This window comes from Pongo abelii, chromosome 9, assembly GCF_028885655.2.
Source record: "Pongo abelii isolate AG06213 chromosome 9, NHGRI_mPonAbe1-v2.0_pri, whole genome shotgun sequence".
NCBI lineage: Eukaryota > Metazoa > Chordata > Mammalia > Primates > Hominidae > Pongo > Pongo abelii.
In genome coordinates this window covers 132,818,474-132,826,343 of record NC_071994.2, presented here as the reverse complement: position 1 = coordinate 132,826,343, position 7,870 = coordinate 132,818,474, and the positions used below count along the sequence as shown (strand labels likewise).

The 7,870-nt window shown below is 45.1% G+C and overlaps 1 pseudogene; it reads right to left on the bottom strand.

Annotated features, from left to right (window-relative positions):
- Window positions 1–6,729: 6,729 nt before the first annotated feature.
- Window positions 6,730–6,976, bottom strand: LOC112135490 (small ribosomal subunit protein eS27-like; annotated as a pseudogene).
- Window positions 6,977–7,870: the final 894 nt, after the last annotated feature.

The window sequence follows — 7,870 nt, the reverse complement described above, 5'->3', positions numbered from 1 at the left end:
AACTCACCCAGCATTTCTTATTTCACTATCCTAGATGATAAAATGAAGATAGCACATTTTGTTTCACAGAGTCGTTGTAGGGAATAATTAGTACAATCTGTCTAAAGTATCTAGTCAGAGCGTGTGATTATCTCCTTCCCCCTACAGAGACTGAGACCTTATTCATTTTGCCACTTCTGTCTCACTTCCCCCTTCTTTCCTTTTATTCTTCCCTTCCTAGTACCCTGGTAAGATTTATAGAAAAGAACTCTGAGGCTCCAGCCTCATCTTTGCTACTAGCCTGGTGTAGTAAGACCTTCAGCAAATCACTTCTTTCTCTGAGCCTCATTTTCTTCATCTATAAAAGAAGGCACTGCAGTAGGTCACCTCTAAGGTCCTGTGCCCCTGAAACATGCTGTGAGGTAAAGCCAGTGTGAAATCCCATCTCCTTCATGGGGTCTTTCCCAATGTTAAAAATAGTGGCAACTTCTTCTCCTTCATGCACAGTCCACCGCCTTGTTGCAGCATGTTCCTTCTGTTGTATTTTTGCTCCTCACACTAAAAATGTTTATCCTTAGGATTTATGTGAGAAGGGCTGGGGGCAGGGTGGCAGAATTATTTCTGCATGTTGATAGGAAGAGTCTTAGCTCTGCAAGGGCAAAAATGTTGCCCTCAAGGGGGAAAGCTGTCCTTTCTAGAGATTGTATCCTCTCCAACCCTACCCTTACAGGAGCCTGATGACAGAGCTTAGACGAGCTTATGACACAGCCTGAAATAATCTGCCTCCCTCCATCCCTCCCTTCCTTCCTTCCTCCCTCCCTCCCTCCCTCCCTCCCTCCCTCCTTCCCTCCCTCCCTCCCTCCCTCCTTCCCTCCCTCCCTCCCTCCCTCCCTCCTTCCCTCCCTCCCTCCCTCCTTCCCTCCCTCCCTCTCTCCCTCCTTCCCTCCCTCCCTCAGTGTAGGCTCACAAGAGATATATGAAAACATTTAACTAAAATACATTTAAATCTACAGATTCAACATAATCCACTTAAATGTTCATGCATTCTTCCCTTCGTTTAACAAATTGTTGTTGGACATCTATTATGTGTGAAGTACTGTGCTAAGCTCTAATGTTGTAAATATGAATAAGGCATGGTTTTTGCTTTCCAGGAATTTACTGTCTACTTTATTTATTTAACAAAAATCTTATTATGGCGTGCCACACTGGGCTCTCTAGAAGCAGTCAGTATGGAGTGTGAGATGTTTATTGGGGGTCAAAGCCTGTGAAAGGAAGAAGGAAGAAAGCAGAAATGGGCAGCAGAAGTTGAATCCTGATGCAGGCCTGATGGAATCCCAGGAACCCAGCAGTGAGCTCTAGAGCCAGAACCGCTCATCAGAGTCATCCCCCAGGGCCCAAATATGAGGTCTTTATGCCCCTGTGTGTTCGTTTCCTAGGGCAGACATAACAAGCTATCACAGACTAGATGGCTCAAAACAACAGAACTTTGTGTTTCCACAGTTCTAGGGGCCAGAGTCTGGAATCAAGGTGTTGGCAGGGCTGTGCTCCCTCCAAGGCTCTGGGGAGAACCATTCCTTTCCTCTTCCAGCTCCGGGTGGCTCCTGGCATTTTTTGGCTTGTGGCCACATCACTACAGTCTCTGCCTCTGTCTTCACCTGGCCTTCTCTGTGGGCTGAGTCTCAACTCTCCCTCTGCCTTTTACATATTTGTTTTATTTAGTTTGTGTTTAGAAGACTTCGTTTTTTTAGAGCAATTTTAGGTTCACAGAAAAATTGAGAGAAACATATTGAGACTTCCTATGTACCTCTGCCCCCACACAGGCACGGCCTCCCCATTATCAACACCCCCACCAGAGTGGACACTTGTACAATTGATAAAGCTGCATTGACACATCGTCATCACAAAAGCTCATCGTTTACATTAGGGTTTACTTTTGGGTGTCGTACATTCTTAGGTTTAGACAAATATATAATAATATGTATCTGACAACCCTCTGCCTTTTTCCTGTAAGGGCATCTGTCACTGGACTTAGGTTCATCCTGAATCCAAAATGATCTTATCTCAAGATTATTAGCTTGGTGGATTGGATAAAGAAAATGCAGTACATATATACCATGGAATACTACACAGCCATACAAAATAATGAAATTATGTCCTTTGCAGCAACATGGATGGAACTGGAGGCTATTACCCTAAGTGAATTTACACAGGAACAGAAAACCAAATACTGCATGCTCTCACTTATAAGTAGGAGCTAAACAATGAGTACACATGGACACAATGAAGGGAACAATGGACACTGGGGCCTACTTGTGGGTGGAGGGTGGGAGGAGGGTGAGGATTGAAAAAACTACCGATTGGGTATTATGCTGATTACCTGGGTGACAAAATTATCTGTACACTAAATCCCTGTGACATGCGATTTACTCATGTAACAAGCCTGCAGAGGTATCCCCTGAACCTAAAGTAAAAGTTGGAAAACAAGAAAATTCTTAATTACATTTCCAGAAACCCTTTTTCTAAAAAAGGTCACGTTCACAGGTTTTAGGGTTGGGACATGGATCTGTCTTTCTGGGGCCACCATTAAACCCACTGAACTCTGCTTCACTGTACCAAATGTGGACTGCCTCAAGAAGGGTTACCTTCAGAGATACTGCTCTATGCAACTGAGGCTGCTGCTAAAGGAGCTGACAGCTGAAGGCTGTCTGATGACCATGTTCCCTGCAGGCGGGAAACAATTGTTTCCTTGAAAGAGTATCTGGATGCTATGTCTTCTTAACTACAACATATAGCCCATATTTCCATGCTAGAAATAAAAAACAAAGTGGTTACTAACATCAAACAGAGTCCCTGTCCTCACCACCCTTGCAGTCTAGCAGGGGGAGATAATTATTAATTAACCCCACAGCTACAGTAAACTCACTTTAGTGATAAGTGCTACCAAGAAAAGGTACATGTGACCGTAAGAATATGTAAAGGGGAGACCTGCTGGTGCTTTCTCTGAGAGCAGAGAACAGTATTTAGGATAGAGGGAATAGCATGTGCAAAGGGTGAATCATCATGCATTCAGGAAAGTGAAAGGAAGCCAGTGAGGCTAGAGTTAGAGAGCAAAGAGTGGCAGGATGTGGCATGAGACTGGGGAAGGTGGGGACCATTCCAAGTGAGGGGCTTTGGGGCATGTAGAGGTTTGTCCTTTATCCTTAGAACAACAGATTTTTTTTTCTTTTTAAGATAGAGTCTCACTCTATCACCCAGGCTGGAGCGCAGTGGCACAAGATTTCAGCTCATTGCAACCTCTGCCTCTTGGATTTGAGCGATTCTCCCACCTCAGCCTCCCAAGTAGCTGAGATTACAGGTGAGTGCCACCACGCCCAGATAATTTTTGTACTTTTAGTAGAGATGGGGTTTCACTGTGTTGGCCAGGCTGGTCTCAAACTCCTGGCCTCAAGTGATCTGCCCACCTCAGCCTCCCAAAGTGCTGGGATTACAGGCGTGAGCCAACATGCCCATCCAGAACAACAGAATTTGATTGAAGAGTTTCAAGAAAGGAAATATGGTAAGTCAAGGGTTGAGAGCGACCAAACTAAAAATTGCATTTGAAAGAGAGATGCATATTGCCATGTGATATGGTTTGGCTGTGTCCCCACCCAAATCTTAACTTGAATTGTATCTCTCAGAATTCCCATGTGTTGTGGGAGGGATCCAGAGGTAGGTAATTGAATCACTGGGGCTGGTCTTTTCCATGCTATTCTAGTGATAGTGAATAAATCTCATGAGATCTGATGAGTTTTTCAGGGGTTTCCACTTTTGCTTCTTCCTCATTTTCTCTTGCCACTGCCATGTAAGAAGTGCCTTTTGCCTCCTGCCATGGATTGTGAGGCCTTCCTAGCCACGTGGAACTGTAAGTCCAATTAAACCTCTTTTTCTTCCCAGTCTCACACATGTCTTTATCAGCAGCGTGAAAACAAACTAATAGAGTAAATTGGTACCAGTAGAGTGGGGCATTGCTGAAAAGATACCTGAAAATGTGGATGCAACTTTGGAACTGGGTAACAGGTAGAGGTTGGAACAGTTTGGAGGGCTCAGAAGAAGACACGAAAATATGGGAAAGTTTGGAACTTCCTAGAGACTTGTTGAATGGCTTTGACAAAAATGCTGATAGTGATATGAACAATAAGGTCCAGGCTGAGGTGGTCTCAGATGGAGATGAGGAACTTGTTGGGAATGGGAGCAAAGGTGACTCTTGTTATGTTTTAGCAAAGAGACTGGCAGCATTTTGCCCCTGTCCTAGAGATTTGTGGCACTTTGAACTTCAGAGAGATGATTTAGAGTATCTGGTGGAAGGAATTTCTAAGCAGCAAGGCATTCAAAAGGTGACTTGGGTGCTGTTAAAAACATTCCAATTTAAAAGGGAAATGGAGCATAACAGTTCAGAAAATTTGCAGCCTGACAATGCAGTAGAAAAGAAAAACCCATTTTTTGAGGAGAAATTCAAGCTGGCTGCAGATATTTGCATAAGTAGCAAGGAGCCTAATGTTAATCCCCAAGACCACAGAGCAAATGTCTCCAGGCCATGTCAGAGACCTTCAAAGCAGCCCCTCCCATCACAGGCCCAGAGGCCCAGGAGGAAAAAGTGGTTTTGTAGGCCAGGCCCAGGGTCCCCATGCTGTGTGCAGTGTAGGGACTTGGTGCCCTGTGTCCCAGCCACTCCCACCATGGCTAAAAGGGGCCAATGTAGAGCTCGGGCTGTGGCTTCAGAGAGAGTGGAAGTCTTAAGCCTTGTCAGCTTCCACATGGTGTTGAGCCTACAGGTGCACAGAAGTCAAGAATTGAGGTTTGGGAACTTCCACCTAGTTTTCAGAAGATGTCTGGAAATGCCTGGATGCCCAGGCAAAAGTTTGCTGCAGGGGTGGGGCCCTCATGGAGAACCTCTGCTAGAGCAGTGTGGAAGGGAAATGTGGAGTCAAAGTCTCCACACAGAGTCCCTACTGGGGCACTGCCTAGTCAAGCTGTGAGAAGAGCGCCACAATTCTGCAGACTCCAGAATGATAGATCCACTGGCAGCCTGCACTGTGTGCCTGGAAAAGCCACAGACACTCAAAGTCAGCCCGTGAAAGCAGCCAGGAGGGAGGCTCCACCCTGCAAAGCCACGGGGTGGAGCTGCCCAAGACCATGGGAACCCACCTCTTGCATCAGCATGACCTGGAGGTGAGATCTGGATTCAAAGGAGATCATTTTGGAGATTTAAAATTTCACTGCCCTGCTGGATTTCAGACTTGCATGGGCTCTGTAGCCCCTTTGTGTTGGCCAATTTCTCCCATTTGGAATGGCAGTATTTACTCAATACCTATACCCCCATTGTATCTAGGAAGTAGCTAGCTTGCTTTTGATTTTACAGGCTCATAGGCAGAAGGGACTTGCCTTGTTTCAGATGAGACTTTGGACTGGGTACTTTTGGGTTAATGCTGAAATGAGTTAAGACTTTGGGGGACTGCTGGGAAGGCATGATTGGTTTTGAAATGTGAGGACCTGAGATTTGGAAGGGTCAGGGGTAGAATGATATGGTTTGGCTGTGTCCCCACCCAAATCTCAACTTGGATTGTATCTCCCAGAATTCCCACATGTTGTGGGAGGGATCCAAGGGGGAGGTAATTGAATCATGGGGGCTGGTCTTTCCAGTGCTAGTCTCGTGATAGTGAATAAGCCTCACAAGATCTGATGGGTTTATCAGGGGTTTCTGCTTTTGCGTCTTCATCATTTTCTGTTACCACCACCATGTAAGAAGTGCCTTTCACCTCCTGCCATGGTTCTGAGGCCTCACCAGCCATGTGGAACTGTAAGTCCAATTAAACCTCTTTTTCTTCCCAGTCTTTGGTATGTCTTTATCAGCTACATGAAAACACTAAAACACCATGGTAGCTGAGTGGAGACCTGATTTGAGGGAGGGAAGAGAAGCAGCAGAGAGGCCAGGTGGAGGCTATCATTGCAGCAGTCCAGCCAAGAGCTGATGGGACCTGGGCTGGTGTTGAGATAGTGGAGATGGAGAAAAATCAATGGATTCCAGAGAGACATAACAGATTTTGAGCTGACGTATCGGATGGGGAAGCGAGGGAAAGGTGCCCAGGATGACTCCTGGGTTTCTGCCTTGTGAAAGTGGATAAGGAATGGTGATCCTTACAGAGATGGGGAGTGCTAGAAAATACCAGGGATAAACAAGCATGGAATGTTCAAGAAGCTGGAAGGAGTTCCCTGTGTGGACTAAGAGGAGACCCCAGAGTTCAGAGGGAGGTTCAGCATTCTTCTGCCTCCCTCCCCATTCCTGAATGCAAAGCAGTATTTCTTCATCTTTGTGTACAGCTTGTGCCTCTGAGGTTTACTCTTCTGTCTGTGCCATAGTACTATCCTGCCTTATCGCTCACCACAGCTGAGCTGACTCACCTCTTGATCCCTCCCTATATTTGTTGAGGATTTTTCCTTGTGGCCCAATCTTTCTCTCTCCTTCAGGTCACACTGTCACCCTATGTGGATCACTGATCTCCGTAACTCCCCTTCAGCTCAGCTACTCACCCCCATGGATCCACTTTGTCCTTGTCAGCCCCATGTCAGATCTCAAACATCATACTCCCCTCTCTGAATACAATCTTCTATCCTTCTCACTTGCTCATAATCTTGTCCTTTTTTCAAAAATAAATTAAAAATATGTTTATTGGGATGATTTCCCACTCATCTTGATTCAGAGTGCTTTTAGTGCTACTTCCTCCTGAAGGGACATCCTGAAGGGAGGCCTTGCTTTTCCTCCTGTAGGTGGGCAGAGGACAGTGGAGCAACCAACACATGAAACTACTGTTCGTGCATAGGAAAAGGCCATTGTGACTGTAGAGCATCCTGGACATCTCACATCCATAAAGCAGGAACCAGGGATCTGCCCCAGGCACTTCTTGTGTTTCTTCTGGTTGTCTTCTGGAGAGGGATGAAGGAGATCCTTTGTGAGAGGCATGTTCTTGTGATGAGGGCATCACTGCCAGAAAGGCTCTTTGTGAACCCTTCATTTTCTCCCAGTCAACCATTACTAGCCTCCCTTCCTTCACTTCCAGCTTACTGAGAATGGCGTATCTCCACATTGTACTACCTTCTCTGATCATGACCTTGTATTCTGGGTTTTCTTCCCCATACTCCTCAACACTCTCAATTCCCCTCCAGCTTTGTCCTTCCTTATGTTAATCAAAGCCCAGAGTGATATTAGTTCTAGCCATACCTTCTTCTCCACCTCTCCTTGGCTGTTGCACACTGCTGGAGAAAGTCATCAGGTCATTTAGACTTGTGTCACCACAAGTTCATGGTCCCCAGCCTCAGCCCAGCCCTCTGATCCCTGAATTATTTTTTGCAGAAGTCTGGGTGTGGGTCACCAGCAAAGATGTAGTTGTAATATGCACATAAAGGAGATTGCCTAAGGAGAGTTGACAAGAGGATGGAAGAAACCAAATTGAAGTAGATTGAGGTAGAAATGAGAAGTGATTAAGTAGAGTCTCTAAGCCAAGAATATTTATTTAGAAAACTTGATAGAAATGGGAAGGAAGGAGATAGAATAGTAGGTAGATTGGATGAAGTGTTTGGATATAATTGTACTACAAAAGAGAAGAGAGTGTGTTTATATGCTAAGATGAAAGGGCTAACAAATAGGGAGAAGTTGAAGTTATTAAAAAAAAGGGGGAATGATTGAAATTGAATGTCCAATAAGACAGAAATAAGGCAAGAAATGTGCTTCACCTCAATGGAATATTTTGCATGTGCAGAAAGTAGAAACACAGAATTGTTATACTATATGGTTATAGCTACACAATGTGTACATATGCTTAAAGTTTAGGAAAGAATAGAGGAAAGTAAAAAGTCC